Consider the following 17970-nt stretch of genomic DNA (forward strand, 5'->3'; position numbering starts at 1 on the left):
GACAACACAGAGGCAGAACAAATTTGCAAGGTCAAGCAGATCCACTGATAATGAAAGCAACTTTTGAGACTCAGGCTATGAGGTGACGGCGCGACATGAAGATCGCGCGAAGACAAAGAATGGAACAAAGAAGGAGTTTCATGTGTCGAAGCAGCGACTCAGGTAAGAACATGAAGCTGCACGGATAGACGAATGAGTTGCAACAGGATTAGGAACAGCAGTGGGTGCAACATGCACTCACGGATAAAACTGCGCTCGTACAAGTTAAAGATCCATCCAAGCAGCTGACACGGAGCAAACATGGTCAACAGTGTTGTTGATCGCATGCAAGGGATTCAACAACATGCATGTCATTGAATGCATGCATGCAATCCAACCCATTCAACACACTCACCAAGGTGAAGACAAGAAGCAAGTCCAACTGGGACTGAACATGTACTTCGGCAAGTTGATGTGCATAACCACCAGCGCACACTTGAAGATTAGCACGAACACTATGCATCAGTGTGTTGCCGATCCAGCCGCACCCAAGAAGACCATGCGCATGTTAGCAGACGAGTTGGATGAAGGGGGCCGAACCAATGCACCGGTTGCAACGGAGGCAAGAGTTCGCTTCAGCAAGATGTCACCATGAGGTGCATGCACACCATCACGGACGACCAAGCTTGGCATCAGCTCACCACTTTCACCATCACAAGCATGTCAAAGAGTTGGTCTCATGCAGCGAACCGAGTGTCAATGATGTCTTGCATGGCTTGCTCAAGCCATGTTGTCTCACATGAGTACATGTGCATTGTAATGTTGAGTCATGTCAAATGTAAGTCAAGTCTCAATAGTTGGATGTAACAGACATAGAGTAGGTGAAGACTCATGAGGGTAGTTGAACTGTCACAAAGGGGAATGTCAAGGGTCACCCCACCCTTTGCTATAAATATTCTCTCATAACTCATTATAGAGGCTTTGGTCAGCCAAGCTTCTACTAAGGCTATCTTGAAGAAGGCTTGGACAGTATTGTAATGCAACTTGGCTTCTCCACTGCACGGAGCTAGTACATCTCTTTGGAGGAGCAGGCGAATGTGGCTGTAACGTTTCACTGATGGGGCTAGCAAGTTTACATGGATGTATTGTATGATTGGAACTTACACTTTATATAACAAGATCCAACACATTTTCATGCATATGTTGTTATTGTAGTTGCACTGCTCCGATTGCCTTAATGATATATGTTGCTTAACTTACGTATTTGTGTATGAACTCATTCACATGCAATTATATGAATCTTGTTGATAATGTGTTGTATATGTTGTTAATGTTGTCACCGTCCGCGTCGACTGCTCTACCGGACACCAGACGAACGTTTCACGTGAACCTTGTTGTAACAACTGCTACACTCGTTCAAACTGATCCGTGAGTGTTGTGCATGTTATCTTACCTTGTATGTTGTGACTACCGCATCCAAGTGGACTGCTCCGCCGGAAGCTATGTATGTCCTTTTGTGTTGTGTGTTCCTAGCCGAGTTGGGACTGATCCCTTTCAACTTGGAACTCACCTTCACCCTTATCTCCCCCCTTTCGTGTTAGAACCTCTCATACATCTTCCTTGACTCACTGCAACAGTCTCACCCTTGCTACTGACAGAGTTATCTTACTTGCCTCTATGCGACATCGCGGTCAAGCCATTACCTTACGACCCAGTGCTGGGACTCCTACACCAAACAGTCTGAGGTCTAATTGGGACTTCTTACCTAGGAGATCCCCTTGACATGTTGGCGGGTCTAGCACCGTCAACACTTCCCAACAACAGACTTCACACTTTTCCCAGCTACAAGAGATATCAAACTTCTTGTGAGAGAGTATGTTCCAAATGAATTCGATGTGTTTGTATTTATAGGCTCCATGTGAGGTCGAATTAGGGTCCCTAGGCCGACTTCATTTCTTCTAGGCCAACTTGATGTGGAGGATACATAAATCATATTTGACTCAATACTTAACCTTTTTACATGATTCAAAAGCCCAAGAAGGGTCTCTTTAAAATTACAATGGTTCTATTGACTCAAAATAAATCCTAGAAATCCTCAATGGGGACTTTGACCTAAAATATGGTGACCCAAGCATGAAACCCATGCTTTAATAAATCACAATAATAATAATAAAAATTATTTTCTTTATTCTTTTGACAAGTACATTACAAGATGACTCAAATACATTAAACGAAAACCAAATCTAGTTACATTTTCCAACACTCCATCTTAACTAGGGAGGTATTCATCATATACAAGTACAATGGAAGATCTCAAACTATATGAACAGTGAAGAACTTTAGGCACTGCAATGCCATGGACTAGATTCCTGACCAAGGCAATCTATCCATTGGTCTCTCAACAATTTAGGCACCGCAATACCACGGACTAGATTCCTGACCAAGGCAATCTATTCAGGTGGGAATAAGGTCGACTCAAGCTTTCAACCCCTCTAGGTACCATCAGGCTTAGTTGCTCACCACCAACCCAAAGATCCAGGTGTGTATCCAAGACAAAACTCTATAATCAACACCACCTTTCCAACTTCGAGACCTAGACATCAACACAAAGTGTCGGCCAGATGCCCTCCCAAGCAATGCTTCACTCACAAAGCCTCCACACCCTTCATCCAGCAGATCAAGGATGACCAATCTCTCCTAATCAAACTAGCATGCTATCAAATCCTTCGAGAGATTCACCTGTACAAACACAACCTCAATCAATAATATACTTTTGCATGTACATAAACAAATACAAACCTTCGGGGTATTTTAGGCAACTTGATGTTGCTTCTCATCTTTTCATAGTAGGACTATCAACCAAATCTCTGACAGAAGATTCTTCCATCATACACTTTCTTTTCCTACTTTTCATGTAGCAACATACCCTCTGAAATTCATTCTTCAATCAAAACCAAGCTATGACCTCCCTCTCAACCAAGGAGCATCTCTTTATCCAGACTCCCTCTTAATCTTAGGGAGATCTCTTCTATTCAGGCTTCTTCAGGGAGATCAGCTTCTTCTTTTCATCATCGGAGAATCTTTCATAGCTTCCAACCATTTCATTTGAGTTATCATCATCCTCATCATGCTAATCACATCAACGAACATCTTCACAATACTGAAGATTGTGTACATGCACAACTTAGATAGCAAGTACTACCAAACATGAAGTTAGCCATATCAGAATTACAGAAGCATTTCAACCTTACATATATCAGACTCTAAAACAAGAGATAAATACTATTCAACATCTTGCTAGGGACTTTGTCATAAACCCTAGACTACTTCATAACAACTTTCGTTCCATCTAGGGTTTCAATGCTTCTTTCAAAGGTGTAACATACCCTACTACAACATATAGCAAACCCTAGAAACAATTCAAACAAATATAGATCTATAAGGTACCTAACAACTTTCAGAATTCATATGTTAGACTTTTCACTAGGGTGTCATACAAATCCTAGATTTCATATAAAAGAATCAATCAAAGTCAATCACAGCTTAGTCATAGACATGACCAGCTTCCACTAGGGTTAGTTGCAAACCCTAGATTTTCAATCAACCATCAATCCCAACAAAAACTCAGATTTTAATCTTACACAAATCTCAAATCATCATATTGTTATCAGAGATTTTACTTCTACTAAGGTTCATCCTCAAAACCCTATAATTTCATTTTCCGAATCTCAACAATCATTATACACACACTAGAGAATTTAACTCCTACTATGTTTTAGTTGCAAAACCCTAGATTTCCAAACATCATCATCCTAGAATCTCAGGCAAGGGCCATCAATAACTAGGTCAACACACATCTAGGAATTCATAATCATACATAAGCATATCATATGTCCGACAACATTAATACATTAGACATACACTGACCTAGACCAAGCTAGGATTTGAACCAAAAGGACGTCTCTCTAAATAACTAGGGTTTCATAATCATGCAAATGCATTTCATATCATGTGTTAGTCAAACCCAACTTCACAAATATCAATAAGTTAGACATATAACAAATTTGATTATATTAGGGTTTGATCGGAAAAACACACATACCAAGGAAATCAATTCTGAGACATTATAAGAATCTTTCTTATACAATCTGTTTGCACTCTGTAATTTCCGAGCTTTTGAAAGAAAACACAGAGGTAACCACAAAACCACTTTGGAGCTTAGGATCTAGCCTTCTTAAACTCAGAGAGGGATCTCTCTATTAGATTTAACTTTGTTGTATTTAGATATTATGCTAGTTATGAGAGTTCGGAGTTCGATTTTAAAATTGATTTGGTTGATTAAACGCCTGAAACTTTCATTGGGCAATGGAGTCTACAAACTTAACGCAGATCTGCCTCAGATTTTAAAAGGAGTTTCACAGGGCAAGTCAGTTGAACTAACGGATCTTTTAGATTTAAATGAAATGTAATACAAAAAGAGATATAGGTTCAATTGAAGCTAAAGAGCAGTTAAGAATTCTTTAACTTGATATCAGAAGAAAACATTTAAATTATCCACAACCGGAATCAAAGTGTATCTTTCAACAAATTATGTTCATCAACTTTCTATAAAATAATTTTGATTTAAGAACACATAAGTAGGGAAACAAAGAAATAAACACATAGACAGTGAGAGAATCACTTCACCAAATAGTCCAACACATGAATCTTGTGAAGAATGTCCTTTTTATTACTGATCAGCCCATCAAATGACAATAATGCAATAGCTTTCTAGAACGCAAAAATCAACCCTTCATACTTCCAAAAGAGAAGTATTTATAAGTATATTTACAAAATATCCTGTCATAATTAACCATGATGTATTTTAGGAATTTCTAAATAGAATCTATCTAACTATTACAATAATTTAGGAAATTAAAACTGCTTGAAGTGTTGGCACTAGATTGGTGGAACTGCGGAATATCTGGCCCTTCGAATCCTGTTGTGTTGTTGATACTGAGCTATACAACTAAATCACCTTCTTACTCCAGTAACTTGCACAATGTATCCCAACGTTCTTCACTAGGGATAGACATCTTTAGTAACTTCCTATAAACCTCGTCCACTTCAGTATATTTTGCAAAAGTTGGTTTGTAAATAAAGATGTGCTTGATTTCATACTGGATGTCTAAATCATATGTCAATGCTTCTAAAAATGCTTTCCCTGTTATGTTGCTTTCACCCTTGCAAACTTAGAACCGTCTTTAGCAATGGTCATCAATTTCTGGCTGTAATCTGACCATGTGTTGAGCTTGTCATTTGTCACTAATAAACTGGGAAGTCCCTTTTTGTAGAGGACTTCCAACTTGCTAAAAAACCTCTCTACACTAATGTCCAGAACTTGACATTTTTCTTCCAGTTGTCTGATCAAATTCCTTTTTGTCAGCACCTTTTTTACCTCTAGTATTGTCTCAGTCCTGTCCTCAATATCCAGTTCTTCTAGCTCTTGCTTGTTTTTGGAATTGAGGAACTTGATGAGTAATGTAGCTTCACTGGGTTTATCACCCAACTGCTCTCTGATTTCTTCAATGGCTTCATTAGATTTCTCAATTAATTCTTTCTGCTCAAATATGATCTGTATAGATGGCCAGATTTCTATCATGGCTTCATCTATCCTTTTCCAAATGTTCTCCTTGACCTGGGCTAGGGTATTACCCATGGCAGTTTCCTTTTCTATTTGTTGCACTCTCTGGGTAAGCCTCTGGGATTTCTGCAGCTCTGTTAGGAGAGAATTCTCATATCTGGTGTTTTGTTCCTATAGGACCTTTACATCTTCTCACAACTTTTTTATTTCTTCTCCTTGTATTGACATATTTTCCATTGATTGGGCCAGTTTGATAGAATCATCTGTAGTTGAAGTAGAGGGTACCATAGAGGTGGATGCTCCTGCAGTAGGAATGCATGTTTGAAGTATTGATGCAATAGGCACTGCATCAAGAGGAACCATAGCGAGCTGAGAATTCTGCTCCTTTTCTTTGATTAGTTTATCCATCTTTGCCTCCATCTCTTTAATTTGTGCACTCTGTTCCACCAGTAGCTTCAACATTTCCTCTTTCTATATTTTTGTTTCTCCTAACTCCTTTGCTTCAGAATCTTCAGTGGCAAGGAGCTTCAATTGCTTTCTCAGGGATGCTATATCAACATTCTTCTTCTTAATAATCTCTTCCATGGCCTTTGAATTACATGGATCAAAACCTTCTTTGATCACCATCTCCTCTAAATATTTGATTCTATTATCTTTGGCCAGAGAGGAAATTTTCTCCAGTTTGAGCTGTGATTGAACATTGTTCAAAGATAGTTGCAGCTTGGAAGCAATAATGGCAGACTATGTGAAAGTTGAGTACACCATCTCTCTTGTTTGCACGTGCATGTCCATCTGGTCCAAAGGATGGACATCTTTTGCCTCAAACTCAAATGTGGTCTGCTTGAAATCAGTTGCTGATTTAGGTTTAGGTACTTGGGCCTGCAAGAATGCCATGTGAATTCTTGCTTTCTCTGTATCATAAGCTGAAATGAGCCTATGTTGAATTGAGGAAGACTATTTCTTGAATTGAGTATGAATGTTGTCATGGAGGGCTTCATTCCTCAGTTTGATTTCTTTATACCTTTGAAACATGTCTAACTGCCTCTATTCTGTAAATGACTCTGGTGTATGAGGTGTTGTGGTTGGATTCTATTTAGTGGTTGATGATGGAGAATTAGTGGTACTGCTTCCAAACTTTAAAGTATGAAGGCCAGAGAGTACAATAGTACCCTGTGTTTCCTCCACTGGTGGGAAATCTACCTTGGAGCTTGTTTTTGTTTTCTTCATGTAAATCTTGAATTCCTTTGTTGAGACTTCTGTTACTAGAGAAGAATCATCATCTCTTTGCCTTTTCTCAGTTTTCTCTCTAGGGGTAGGAGTCTCTAAAACGGTTCTGGATAGCACCTGCCCCTCGACCTCCTGCAATGCGTTCTCTTCCCAATCCTATTGATTTCTATATAACTCAATCTTTGGTATTTGGGTATGTACATAAGGGTTGTCTTATGCTCGCTCCACCCTTAGCTTAGAAATTACCCCAAAGGGGTCATAAGACCATGTGAAGCTGAGGGGAAAATTCATTTGTTTGAGAAGGAGGTATGCTTCCTCTCCTGTTGCTCTACTATTACAGATAAATGGCCCTATCTGTGTTTTGATTCTGAACTGGGACTTCTTCTTGGCTGCCACAAAATGAATGTTATCTGATTGGATTATTTGCCTAATGTATTCTAAGGCAAATATCCTCATAGGAAGGTATTTTGGTAGTTTATAGGGTGGTAGCTCGGAGCTATAAAACCTTATATCTGTATAATTTTGGTATAAATACCAATCATCTGTTTTCACCTGCTCACGGAGATGCAACACCTTCTGAATGTCTTCATTGATCCTAAGAACTTGTTGGCTGCTCAGAAAACAAGTTGTTGGATATATGAACTCATCAATGAAGTCTTTAAACCTGTACTCCTGTGAATGTTTTCTGATAATTGAAGTCCAAAAAATTATAGACTGAGGCTCACCCTGCTGACTAAGTTTCTGAACTACAAAAGGAAACCTGTCTGTCTGGAATAAAAGAAACATATACATGAGAATAGAAGAGTATCTGAACATTCCTTCAATTAGAAACTGAAGGAATTGTTCATGTATGACATCAGCAATAAAGTGACCATAGTAAAAAATGACTAAAAGTCCTTCTGTGGAAAGGGTGGATAGAAAAACTAAAATTGGCTCATCTACCCATTCATCTGAGAAATATCCAGTAGACAAGACAAAACAGAGATGATCTGATTGGTCCTTTGGGGGAAATAGAAGAGGGATAAGGGGGGTTTTTCTTAGGCAATTGAGAATCTTCTAGTAGGAAGACTTCAAAAATTCTAGCTCTCCGGGGAAAAGTGAGCTTTTGTAAATTTCTTTGAAAGAATCAATTGAGAAAGGAGTGAGGGATTCATTGTCTGGGATCTGCAATATCTGATTTATACTCTCAAGGGTAATGGTGAAAAGGATTTCACTATTAGGACATATGATGGCTCTTTTTCTTGGGAGATAAGAAGCATGGCATTTGAGAAAAAAATTAGGGAAATAATACGACTAGGGAAAAATAAACAGGGGTAATTTGGACTGCCAAAGCCTAATCTCATCAGACTGGTCTAGATAGGTGTCTCGAAACCAACAATGTAATTCAAAGAGGTCGAATTCACACTATGTTTCGGCAATTTTGTAGTCTTTGTTGGCTAAGGGAATGTGGTCTAAATCCACAGAGGGAGAAAGCATCGGGTTTATCATAGTGGCATCAGTTGTGGTTTTGGGGGGCCATTGCGATAACAAGGTAAAATTGCAGAGGGTGACAGTGCCAATTTCCCGAGAAAAACAACTTGGAGATTATTACTCTGTCAGCAATGAATTGCGAACGATGGAAAACAAAGCTCAGATTGATACTGCTAGGAGGATGCGAGAATGAGGAAAGAAAGTGATCACGGGCGAGTGCAGGGATTTATAAGTTGGCGATGGAGTGGGATTGTTAGATGAAACTGTTGTTTAGGGGAGCATTTACTCTGCAACGAGAAAACCGCAATGGGAGGAAGTGGCAATGGGAGGGTGAAATGGTTAATTAACTTGGCACCAAGCGATAGGCGGAAAAAGGCGCGAGACCATTGGCGGGAATGGGCGCGGGCTGAGCGGTTTTCGGAGGGGGGTAGGAGCAGTAAGTGGTAAGTGAAGGGGGGGTGTGAAATTGAGTGAGAAGGACACGTAGCAGCGAGGCTAGCAGGGAAACCGCTTTTTCGGACCTCCCCCCCTTCGCTGATAAAGGGAGACATGGCGGGGGGGTGAAAAGGCTTGGGAGCCGTCCGATCAAATAGGTGATGCGATCAAGAGCGGGGAAATGTGCGCCTTTTAAAACGCCAATGACAAAATGTCCCATCGTGTGTATAATTTTACAATAAGGTTCAAACTTTGGACAAATAACACCGCATATAGCACTTTTTATAATAAGCTCAATTTTCCCCCTAAGCTAATCTAAATAAAACCAACTATGGTGCATTTAGGAGTGCAAACGCTTATTTATTTTGCAATTTAAAGGACTAAAAACACCTATTCAAACAATAAAAACTAATCTAACAATTGCATTAATCTAGATTACACTATTGGATTAATTTCTTCACCTAATCTACTTAATCTAATCTTAAGCCAAGATTACACTTTTTAGCTAAATTATTCATTCTAATTGATATAAATTGAAAATTTCTTGAACATGATTAAACAGTATGTTTCAAGCAAGAAAAAGGATTGTGGCATGTTTAACAAGTTGCACATAACCTTATGAATTTATTCTTCAAAAATTATTGTACTATCAGTGGCACTTCAACTAGCATCGCTTTCACATTTTTTCCTTTTTGTAGGGTTCTTTTATCATTTCTTTTTTCTTTTTCTATTTTTATTTATATATCTTTTTTTGGAAATCATTTGCAATATACAATATTATTTACATTTGGAAATATTGAAAGACAACACTCAATCATCATTTGATCCTATGAATCATAGGAACCTAACAATGGCTCCAGCTGGGGATGGCACTCTCCTTGTGAGGTGTCAAAAACAATAGAATAGTAGCCTTGAATCTTTCTCTTCAATGTTTTCCTGCATCTGACTTTTTGTAGTTGTTGTAGTTATGGTGGCAAAGATGGCTAAAAGCTCAGGGCCTTATCCAGAGGCTTCAATTTTCAAACATCAGCTACCCCAATCATAACATTACAAAGAAAATGGTATCTGTAATGAATGTGATGAGAACTCCTTCTATTCCTGAAAACATAATGTTTCAACATCCTGCCATTTACAGGTCCTCCAGTTAGCTCTGTTCCATCCATGCCTTTCAGAAAAAATGCATTATTTCCCCTGTAATCATGGATTATGTAAGGTCCCATCCATAGATTATCAAACTTACCATGTTTGCCCTTTCCTTCTCTTCTTGAATCCCATTTCAAAACATGATTGCCTATCTGTAAATCATCCATCTTAGTTCTTCTGTCATATATCTTCCTAATAATTTCCTGGATCAATTGAGTCCTATTGTGAACTTCCTCTCTTGATTGTTGCAGGTGATTTGTTTGATTTATCCTCCTTTGTAGGTCATTTGGTTCAACCTCCAATTCTTGCAGCATTTTCAAAACAAGAATTCCCAACAAAGTTGGAAAAACAACATCCATCCCATAAACTAATTGGTATGGAAACATGCCAATTGACTTCTTAGTAGTAAGTCTGTCTGCCCATAATGCATTTACAAGCTTCTTGTGCCATGATTTCTTGTTATCCTGCAACAATTTTTTGATAATATTAACCAGACTTTTGTTGGAAGATTCTGCTAGTCCATTTCCCTTAGGGTAATAGGTTGTAGAATGTCCCAAAGTTATTTGATATTTGTTGCAAAATTCCACCATCCTCTTTGATTTGAATGCTGCAGCATTATCTGTAATGATTTTCCTAGGGCATCCAAATCTTGAAAGAATATTATTCTCTAGGAATTTAGAGATTACTACATCAGAGGCTTGTCTAGTAGGTGTTGTCGCACAAAGTGTCTAGGCACCACGACAATGCTTAGAGTAAGGGTTCTCACTCTAATCCTTACTCACTCTGTTTAGACTCTCTCCTAGAAAATTTAAGAGGGGTGGTCCCTAAGGTGAATGAATGAGAAAAGTTTATGGAACATAGGCTCTAAGAGACTTAAAGATAGGCAACTTGACGAATGTAAATGAATCTTGATTAACTCAGAGGAATAGATTAAACGCTAATGTAACCAAAATACGACCACAACATAGAAATGACTATAGACCAATGCCTTTATGTTCAATTAATAGTAGATTAAGTAAAAACAAGTTATCCAAACAATTTTCCAATATTTGACAAATATGAATAATCAATGTAAACGCCCAAAACTGCAATATGCAAGAGATTCTAGATTTAAAACAATTTTCATTAATGACCCAGATCTAGAATTAATTAACTTTCTCCTATAGCCAATATAGTTTAAAACATTTATCGCACCTTGACCATGAAAGAATCATGAAATTTTAAGATTTTGCACTTAGAACCAAAAAATACCAAGGAAATTTAAATTAGCATCTTACTTATTCCTTAGACAAATAGAAGAAGTAAAATAAATTAAAAGGGTTAATAAATTAAAATTTTAATGGGCCATAGGCCACATTAAAAAAATTAATGTGAATGCACGAATCCCTTTAATTTAATTTTATTCTCAATCCCAAAGTCACAAAAAAGTTTAAACTTTTTTTTAGGATTTTTTTATTTTTTAGAAATTTTTATGATTTTTAATTTTGTAAAATTAGAAAATCAAAATAAAAAATAAAAAATCAAATGTCAAACAAAAAGAGGCTTTTTTAAATTTTTCTAAATGTTTTAGATTTTTATTTTTTATGAAATAAAAATTTAATCAAAGAATAGAGAATCAAACAAAAATTTAAATTTAAATTGAAACAAAAAATAAAAAAGAGAATCTAAATAAACCCTAACCGCAGACACTAAAACAATACAAATCAAACATAACCTAACTCATATGCATACAACTTAAAAAAAAAAAAAGTCAAAGTGTTTGCCTTGTTCTGTGTAGGTCGAAGAGGCAGCGACAAGGATGAGGGAGGTCTGCGAGCTTGAGCGGAGGAATGAGGATTGTTTGCGGATCTATGGCAGGGTCTAGGCAGTGATGGCATATGGAGAAGAAGCAGTGGGAATGGACGCAGGTCAGAGGGAGGAGAAACTGTAGGAATGGCAGGGCTAAATACAACGGATAGAGGAAGGGATGCGGGAGCAGTATGGCTGCGAACAGAATGCGTGAGAGGGATGGACTGGCGAGCAGATGATGGCAAAGCCGCAGGAGGATAAGGAGAAATGATAACAGCGAAGGAATGGGAACAACGTGTAGTAAAAAAAAGAAAAACAGATAGTGATGAGAAAGTGCAACAAGTGTTTCGATTTTGAAGAGGCAATGAAAGTTTGCAAGCACGCAGAGGAGGATGCAAACCAGGGCAGCAAATGCATCTGCAGATTTGTGGAGAATGCAGGCAGCAACAAAAGACTGTGGGCCCTGTAAAAAAATTCGAAATTTTTTCTACAACAGAGAAATTGAAAACCCCATGCAGCAGACAGGTAACCAGATAACCGAAGAGAAATTTCCAGATTAAGATGTTATACCTCTGCTTAAGATTTACTAGTGCAACCCTTAAAAATTTAAATGTTTTCCAGATTTTAAAATATTTAAAAAAAATCCTTGGACTGCAAAAATTTGGATATTATCCTGCAAAAAAGATTGAGGCCAGATCTTACCCTCCAAGGCCTAGATCTGGCTTTGTTAAGTTTAGGTATGTTCTATGCTAGAGCAATTTGTTTAAATTTTCACAGTTAGCAATCACATCAGAACTACGATAAATTGTAGATAGAACATAAATATAAAACGCAGAAGACAAACCAAGGCAAGAGGACACAAGATATGGCACGAGCCAGGGACAAACCCCACAGTGTGTGGGGAAACCCTTTGATCAAATCTTCTTTTATCTTCAAAGTTTAGCAGAGAGAGAGAGAGATTACATTTACAACAGAAGTCAACACTTTGACTTATCTGGATCTAGCATAGATCATTTCGAATGATGAGATCAGTTGAAGACATTCTGCTTCAACTGATTCTCAAGGTGACTCCTTCACCTATCATCGTGCCGCATCTCGTCCATTTGCTGCACCTTACTGTGTAGCACCATCATGCTACACATGATCATCATGCTTCTCATGCTCTCATACATTACTGTGCTGCCTATGATCTTCATCATGTTGCCCATACATCATGCTGCACATGATTACTTCGCCCACAGTGTCACATTTTTCATCATCATTCATCACTACTTCATAGAGATCTTGACCTTGCTATGAATGTAATTATGCCCAGACTTCCAGTGCTGAGACTGAGGTTGTCCTCATTGCTGCACCATTATTACATCATCATGAAGACCCTCACTGTTGCTTCTTTATCATATCCATGAAGTCTACCTGAAGGTTAGATCTCCATGTGTGTCTAAACTGTAATTGCAACCGTGGAACTTTATCTCGAATACCCATCAAATTACAGTTCACACTGAGGTATGCAGGTTAATATAAATTATATGCTGAGATCCTTGATCATAGGACAGATCCTTCAGCTTCATCTGTTTGATGAAAACACTTGCAGGTTGACAAGATGCTGTTCATATATATTCCTAGAGTGACTGCGTATACATATGTGCTTGAGTGAGTGCGTTCACATAATACCTGCATATATATTCATGTATATATATATTCCAGAGTGACTGCGTATACATATGTGCTTGAGTGAGTGCGTTCACATAATACCTGCATATATATTCATGTATATATATATTCCAGAGTGACTGCGTATACATATGTGCTTGAGTGAGTGCGTTCACATATAATACCTGCGTTTCAATATATATATGTGACAACTATCCCAACTGCGTTGATTGTCCATCGTTTACAAACCAGTGTTTGTCCAGCGATTACAAACCAGTGTCTGTCCAGTGTTTACAACCCTAACTGTGTTGACTGTCCAGCGTTTCCAATCCAATAACTGTCCAACATTTACAATCTAGCGACTGTCCAACATTTACAATGACTGTCCATCGTTTACCATCTAGTGACTGTCCAGCGTTTACAAACTAGCGTACAAACCAGCGTTTAGACTGCCCAACGTATAACTGCGTTGCCTCTTCATTACTGTGGCCTGCCCAGCGTATAACCATAATTGCGTTGCCTCTTCATTACTGTGGCTCAGCTTCACTTGGTGCATATATTGCCTGCGTCCTAGTCATGAACAGCGTTTGCCATGATATACTGCAGCACCTCTTCATCACGGCGGTTCATTACCAGCGTATCAACTGCGTGTAAGTGTCCAACGTTTCTATGGACTGCATGGTAAGTGTCCAACGTTACAGCGTTGAGTTTCTGCTGCGGCTACCTGCGGCTATCCTTCACGTAACTGCGGCTTACCCTTCACGTATCATCTCCATTGCTTGTGAGTTCATGACTGCGTTATCATTTATGGCATCATCATGGGTTGGTAGGGCATCATCTTAAGACCAGCGTGTGTTTCTCTTGGTGTCTCACTCCAAAAACCCAAGACGTGGAGAGGAGGAGATCACTCAAGAATTGTGTCTTCAAATGACATCAAACCTCATCTATTTATACTAATGTGTAGATGATGAATAGACACGACGTTTGGGCTTCTAGAGCCTACATAAGTGCTGGTCGGCTTGATAATAATTACATAAACAAAATAAATTCATATCTCCATAAATACTTATCGGAATCGGATGATCTTTGGATCAATCCTACACCTCTCGACGAGAGGGATCCAATAAAAATATCAGCTGCCATAAATAAACCGACCCACATGGAGTTTGGCCCTAGTTGCCAATTTAACAGGCTTCAAATCAAACTTCACCTTAAGATCTGCAACCTGTACTTGAAAACGAAAAACACCCAAAACCCAGATAAACAAAAAATAAATAAAACTCCAAAAACCCAAGTCAAAATACTCAAAACGTTTTGCAGATCTATACACAAAAGTGGAAAATCTATCAGATCTGAGGAGTGCGAATCCAACTTGCTACCAAATCTAATAATCTAAGGCTCTCAACAGCAATATTTATCAATTTTGCACATAAAAAATTAAATTTTTTGAATTCTAAAGGATGTGCTTAGCTCAAAACCCTTCATGCATCACCAATAAAAATCTTATGATAAGCCTGGGATCAAATTATGTTGGGCTCTTCAGAAAACACGGATCAGGAGTTGGTTGGTCCAACTGAAAACTTCCCCGAATGCCCGATGATCTTAAAATCAAGACTTCCTGCAAAACTCAATCCAACCATCAAAATAGAGCGAGAAAATGATAATAAAATTCAAATAAATAGAGATACCTGCTATTACATTCAAAATTTAAATTATCACTTAAACCCTAGTGACTGAGCAAGATACTTGTACTCAAATCACTCTTAAGAAACTATCATCAATGGCTAAAAAAAAAAAATTACGCATGAAAATGACACAGCTTACAGTATTTCCATGAAAAGTAACACCGACGAAAATCAACCCCAAAGTCTTTTTTTATTATCCAAAAAAAAATTACACAAGAACTTTTTGCTTAGCACAAGGCTCAAAGGTCAGATGAATTGACTGACAAATGACTTCCTATTTAAAAATAAATCCTCCAACTAGTTCAAGTGATCCTCGTCACAGCAATCCCGACCGTTGATGAGGATTAAAATTTCTTTTAATCTCATCCGTCGAAATTTTTAAATATTTGGGGAAATTCAAATTTTTCGATTAAATGCATTTTAATTAATTCAAAAATTAAATTTTTGAATTAATTTCCCCAAAATTTTGACTTTGACTTAACCCCAGGGATCAAAAGCTTAAACTTTATCAAAATAATTAATTTACCTTAGTCCCTGGATCTCTTAAAATTTATTCTTTAAGGACCGATGAATTTTTCCTTTGGAGAATTTAAATTCCCCTAGGACCTAGAATTAATTAAATTTCTGGCTTAGGATTTTAATTAATTTTTTGTCATAAAATTTAATTAATTAACCTATGAGGGGATATAATATTTTTCCAACCCTCAAGACACTTTACATCATGATTTTCATATTTTTTACATCTCAAAGGGGGAAAACTATTAAAATTGGCAACTAGGGACAAACTCCATGTGGGTCATATTATTTATGGCAGCTAATATTTTTATTGGATCCCTCTCATTGAAAGTGTAGGATTGATCTAACGATCATCTGATTCCGATAAGTATTTATGAAGTTATGAATTTATTTATGTTATGGACAAATTGTTAAGTCGGCTAGCAACTTATGTATGCTCAGAAGCCCAACAGTGATGTCTATTCAAACTCTACGTTTTAATATAAATAGAAAAGGACTTCAAGTCATTTCTACACACACTTGGATCTCTTCCTCTCTCTACCTGGCTTTGGGTTTTAGTAGGAGGAGAGATCCTAAGAAAAAGCTGGAAAAGCCGGAACTGCCGGAAACGCCAGAATAGCCAGAAAAGCTGAAACTGCCAGAAAAGTCGAAATTGCCGGAAAATCCGGAACTGCTGGAAAAGCCGGAAACGTCGGACAAGCCAAAAAGACCAAAAAGCCAGAAAATCCGAAAAAGCCAGAACTGCCGGAAAAGCCGGAAGCACCTGAAAAGCCAAAAATACCAGAAAGCCGGAACTGTCGAAACTGCCAGAAAACCCAGAACTATCGGGAACTGCCGAAACAACTGAAGCATCTGTCTCCGAAGGAAGGTAGCATGATGTATGAGATCATGGACAACATAATAAGCAACATGATGATATGAGCATGGGCAGCATAATGATGCATGATGATATGAGCATGGGCAGCATAATGATGAATGAGATCATGAGCATGGGCAGCTTGATGATGAATAAGACCATGGAAGATGCAGCATGAAGATGAGAGCAGCTCAGTCATCAAGGTTCAACACATGTGACAGTACAGCAAGGTGTCACACAGTAATGTGCAGCAAATAGACGAGATGCAGCACTATGATAGGTGAACAAGTCACCTTAGAGAATCAGTTGAAGCAATATGTCTTCAACTGATCTCATGCCGATATCAAAAGTCAAAGTGATTGACTTCTATTGTAAATGTACTATCTCTCTCACTTTCTCTGCTGAACTTTGAAGAACATAAAAGAAGAATTGATCAAGGGTTTCCCCACATTGGGGTTTGTCCCTGGCTAGTGCCACATCTTGTGTCCTCTTGTCTTGGCTTGTCTTCTGCAATTTATATTTATGTTCTATCTGCAGTTTACTTTATGCTGATGTGATTGCTAATGTGGAAAAGAAATTGAAATAAATTGCTCTAGCATAGAACATACCTAAAATTAACATGGAATCAGAGTTGAGGTGAAGACAATGCCCAAGCAAGCAATCACCAAAGACAATAGGGACAAGACAAAAGGATCAATGGGTTCCACATCTCTCTTCTAAGTTCACAAAGGGTGAAGTCGAAGCATAACATATTATCAAAATGGCGTAGTAGAAGTTTCTGATGGCCCATCTAAAAATCACTTCATTGGGAAGTTCGGATCTAAGGGTGGAAGGAAAGGCAGATGCCTTGGTTGCAATAAGTTCGGCCATTATGCGAAGGAGTGTCCAAAGGTAACGCAGATCATCAAGGAAATGGTCGACTCTTCAAAGAAAGCAAGGAACCCCGAATCACTTTTATGTACTTGATCACAAGAAGAACGTGGTGTCCATCTCGGAAATGGAAGTCAAAGATTTCAGGGTGGCACTCATCGATGGAAAGGTATGTATTTGGAAATAGAATTTTCAAAGATGTTTTTGAGTTGATGGTTGTATCAAATTGCATGAAGTCCACTGGGGACCATGTCCATTGTCACATAGCACCGAAGGTCTGTGAGTAAGATGGTGACAGGGATGCCTGAATTCAAAAGGAGCATGAAAGTACATGTCTGAGATGTACGGAAGGAAAATTTTACAAGGGGACCATTCCCCTCATGTAGCAGGTCCACAGGTCTAGAACAACCCAAGGGGTCTGAGATTGATAATCAGGAATCTCGCATATGCAAGTGGAAGAAAGCCCTCTATGGCTTGAAGCAAAGCACCCCGAGCATAGTATGAGAGGATCAATAGCTGTGTGATAAAGCTGGGATTCACTAGGAGTGAAACGGATCCAAACCATCCGAAGGTTGTGGATAATAGACCTCTCATACCAGCACCTTATGAGGACGACATACTTCTAACAGGTGCAGACCCTCTCATTTGCAGAAGTAAGAGGGAGTTGGATTCCAGATGTGGAATGGTGAACTACAAGCCTGTGACTACCTCGAGGATCTCAACTT

General features: G+C 38.4%; 1 protein-coding gene and 1 long non-coding RNA gene across 2 annotated transcripts in view; both read left to right on the plus strand.

Moving 5' to 3' along the window:
- Positions 1–17970, plus strand: part of LOC149222209 (putative oxidoreductase At4g09670) — a 230563-nt gene that overhangs the window by 99708 nt on the left and 112885 nt on the right. The gene's annotated exons all lie outside the window — the stretch shown is intronic.
- LOC149222210 (uncharacterized) overlaps positions 11636–17970 on the plus strand; it is a 110893-nt gene continuing 104558 nt past the window's right edge. The window contains exon 1 of the long non-coding RNA XR_016249416.1: positions 11636–12190. This is a non-coding gene — a long non-coding RNA (uncharacterized LOC149222210). The remainder of the gene's footprint in view (positions 12191–17970) is intronic.

Source organism: Pinus tabuliformis, chromosome Q (assembly GCF_031772625.1).
Source record: "Pinus tabuliformis cultivar Carrire ecotype Pingquan chromosome Q, CPIR1, whole genome shotgun sequence".
In the NCBI taxonomy this organism is placed as follows: Eukaryota; Viridiplantae; Streptophyta; class Pinopsida; order Pinales; family Pinaceae; genus Pinus; species Pinus tabuliformis.